Here is a 3,874-nt window from a genome sequence, read left to right on the forward strand (position 1 = left end):
CTATATTGTCATCATCATTTTCTTTCTACTTGAGCACTTGATATGTTCATTTTCCCCTCCCCGCACCCTCATGCCCCCATGAACCCTTGATAATTTAGAATTTGTTTTTCCGTGTTTCACACCAACTGCTGTCTCCCTTTGCCCACTTTTCTATTGTCTGTCCCCCTGGGAGGGGGTTATATGTTGGCCATTGTTATCGGTTCCCCTTGTCTCCCCCCACCTTCCCTGCACCATAGGGATTTCTTGTGGCTCTGCTGGGTAAGCACTGGTCTGTTAACCTCAAGGCCTTAGGATCAAACCCAGCAGCTGCTCTGTAGGAGAAAGATGAGGCTGTCTGCTCCCATAAAAGTTCACAGAGCCTTGGAAAACCTCAACAGGGTCATTATGAGTTGGAATCAACTCGATGGCAGTGGGATGCTTTCCATCTTTATACAAGAAGTAGGCCTTTCTTTTGCAGTACCAACAGGTGGCTTTGAACTGTCAACCTTTCAGTTAACAGTCTAACCAAACCATTTTGCCACCCAGGGGCCTTAGGTAAAAACCATCCTGAAGCTCTAGAGTCAGTTGAGAGTTTCCTGTGCTGCTTGGTGAGCTGCTAATATTGGGGGTCATGAACGCTGCTGCCTCTCCAGGGGCCACCTTGGTTTCATGTCCCCAAGAGTACTCAGCATGTGCCTGAACTGAGTTCTCCGAGTAGAATGTGTAGTTAGGAGGCACTGTGAACACAAACTCTCCCATGCACCATTCCCACCCCGTATTTACTCTGCAAAAGCTCACAAAAACCAGCTGTGACCTCTGCCTGGTGGGGCTTGGGGAAGCACCCACTCAACTGTCATGAAGCGCCTACAGCAGAAATCTCTGTAAACCCAAACCAACCCACAGCTGTGCGTTCCGTTCCGACTCACTGGGACCACGGGGAGGGTCGGTTTCCGAGACCATCCAGACAGCCTCATCTTCCCCGGTCTGAACCACACACCTTGCAGCCAACAGCCCACGCCTAACTCATTTATACAGCGCCATCAGGTTGCTCTATAAACCCAACTCATGGCGACCCTACGGGACAGGACACTGCCCTCGCTTTCTTCCCATGAGCACCTGGTGGAGTCATACTGCGGACACAACAGTTGGCAGCCCAGCATGTACCCACTACGCCAGCAGGGCTCCTTATATATCTCTATAAGAACCAAAAAGTCCTAATCGAAAAGCCCCTTCGGTTCCCCTTCTGGCAGAAGGCACCGGTAACAGTTTTCTAGAACAAGTGTGCTCACAAAGACAGCAGCTGACCAGAGACGGGGAGAAAAGTGACCAACCTAGCGGCTGGTGGGTTAAGGCGCTGAGACCTGCCCAAACCTCCTCAGAAGCCTCAGTGAGGTGGAGGCTGGTAGTCACAAATTCCGAATTGCCCTTGACACCGCCCGCTGTGTCTCCAGAAGGAGTTCTCTCCAAGGGGGAAGGTTGGGGACAAGATGCGTTTGGACGAAACACTGGAGTCAATCCCGACAGATCAGAGCAGGCTGCTCCTGAGGGCTTCCAGCAGGCCACCCCAGCGGAAGCAGGCGGCCTCACGTTTCTTCACGGAGGGGCTCGTGGGGCCAAACCTCCACTTAACCTATTGCTCCACGAGGGCTCAAGTGGCGTGCAGATGGACCCATGAAGGAGTGCTTAAGAAAAGGGAGTGCCCCAGACCTAGGGCCCAGAGCCAGCTTCTCAGATGGCACAGCCCACCCGAGCCAGGGCCGTGAGAAGCAATGATATGCACTGACAGAGACTTGAGGGGCCTTCCTCCATAAGACATCCTGCTAGTATGGACTGAAGCCACTCCCAGGTGCACCTTGCGGCCAAAAAGGAGAGCAGCCTATAAAATAAACAAGAGCGCCATAAAGAAGGTGCTCCTTAGAACAATCAACTCACTATACAAGACCTAGCAGGTGGCACTGGCCCATGAGCACAGTGAGAAGACAAGGAGCAGCCAGGGGAACTGGAGGGATGGGCCGAGGCAGGCGGGGGACAGTGGGACTGCCGAGACTGCTGGGACAGCCACCCAGGTCATAGGGCAGTGTGAGTTCCACCTCTGCACAGGAAACCAGTCTGCTGTGGAAACCTTCACCTAAAACACAGTCAAATGTTTGCTTTTTTTAAGAAACTAAGTGATGGAACATGATCATTTCAACTCTATGCCTATTTTTAAACCTGTTTGACTATGGGCAAGAAATACACTTCACCTTTAATACACAGGCCAGACACGCCCCAGGCACAGTTCGATCAAATACTGGGCCTGACTCAGTGCGGGCAGGAAACCTAGCTAGGTGTCCGCCTGGGCTTAAAACACTTCATGGCGAGCCCCCCAGCCCTGAGGACAAAGATAAAATTCTGCCCTGGCCCCAGGGGCCTGCAGAGAGAGGCCAGGACCAGCTTCCCAAGGCAGGCTTCCTTCTCATGCAGCGGTTCTCTGCCCTGCCATTGGCTCTCCCGATGGGCCCTGACAGTGGGCAGGGCAGGACCGTGAGCTGGCTCTGCGTAGGGGCCAATGGCCAAACCCTTAACCTCTCCCTCCCCAGGTGCCCGAAGAACTCCAGCTCATGCTTTACACCACAGTCCACACATGGCCTCCTTAGCGAAGTCTCTCCTCCCCACTGTCCCCGCCAAAACATAAGAGCCTCCTTACGAGGGGGACACATCTCTTCCCTCGCAATGTCCACAGCAATGGTGGTGGCCGTCACATTCTTATGTCCACAAAGGCAGGAGCTGCTTGTCTTGTTCAGTCCATATTCCCAGGCCCTATGCACGTTGGGCTGCTAACCACAGGTAGGTGGTTCAAATCCACCAGCAGCTGAAAGGTATCTGCTCCCACAAGATTTGGTCTTGGGAGCCCAAAAGGACCAAGAGGGTGGGAACCAACTTGACGACAGTGGGTGTCTGCTTGATTTAAGCACATGCGGTGCATGAGTGAGTGAAACATCTGAGTTGTTCCAGTAGCCGAGAGTCAGCAGATTGGAGCTGCGAGCCCTACGCACTGACAGCCCACTGCCTACTTTTGTCGGCTCATAAACTGAGGACCATCTTAGCATATGCAAATGGTTGGAAAGTAAAAAGGTTTTGTGGCATGAGGAGAGTATACAAAATTGCACCGGGGCCATGCTAACCTTCTCTGTGTCGTTCACATTTTGGTCTATGTGCTGCTTGAAGTGAGCACAACACTAAATGTTCACAGTCCTGAAGAACAGTGTTCCCGGGGACATCACCACACACTATGTGGCTGTTTCTGCACAACAGCAGAGCCGCTGTGATAGAAACCCAGCAGCCTGTAATGTGTGCAAACCTTCCCAGTGGAGCCCTTTCCGTCAAGCCTGCCTACCCAATACAGTTTTCTTATTTTGGGGAGTAGCAACTGGGGACTGAGAAAGCTGGTGAGAAGCCACCTTGGGTGCAACTTGCAGTTTCTCCCTGTCAGAAGAAAGAAGCATGGTATAAATGAAGACCCAGGGAAACTCTGGGCCAATGGACTACACCAAAACCAAACTCAACGCCATCAAGTCGGTGCTGACTCCTAGCAGCCCGACAGAACAGGGTGGACGGTGCTCCCAGACGTGAACGCAGCGTGCGGCACGGAGCAGGGGGCCAGTGCAGAGGCGTGGACACCCGCCCCTCCCCCAGAAGAATTTACTTCAGAGGATAGCACTGACCTGACGCTGCAGCTCAGGAAGAGGGACAGGTCTGAGCAGAGCACACAGGAGCAAATGAAGGGGGAGGAAGAGAGAGTGGCGCATATCCTGGCCCACCAAGCCTTGAGGACGATATTTCCAGTCAAAGCACTCAATCCACAGAGAGGACCATATGGCCGGCCCCACTACAAGACACGACATCCCTCACTGAC

General features: G+C 53.0%; 1 protein-coding gene and 1 non-coding gene across 2 annotated transcripts in view; both read right to left on the minus strand.

Annotated features, from left to right (window-relative positions):
* Positions 1-3,874, minus strand: part of TBC1D2B (TBC1 domain family member 2B) — a gene marked incomplete at its 5' end in the record, with an annotated part of 106,262 nt that overhangs the window by 88,696 nt on the left and 13,692 nt on the right. The gene's annotated exons all lie outside the window — the stretch shown is intronic.
* On the minus strand, positions 3,086-3,193 carry LOC115867943. The gene has a single exon (XR_004045340.1). It is a non-coding gene; the product is annotated as a U6 spliceosomal RNA (small nuclear RNA).

Source organism: Echinops telfairi, unplaced genomic scaffold (genome assembly GCF_000313985.2).
Source record: "Echinops telfairi isolate 266 unplaced genomic scaffold, ASM31398v2 ScPeMD7_7475;HRSCAF=8513, whole genome shotgun sequence".
NCBI classification, from domain to species: domain Eukaryota; kingdom Metazoa; phylum Chordata; class Mammalia; order Afrosoricida; family Tenrecidae; genus Echinops; species Echinops telfairi.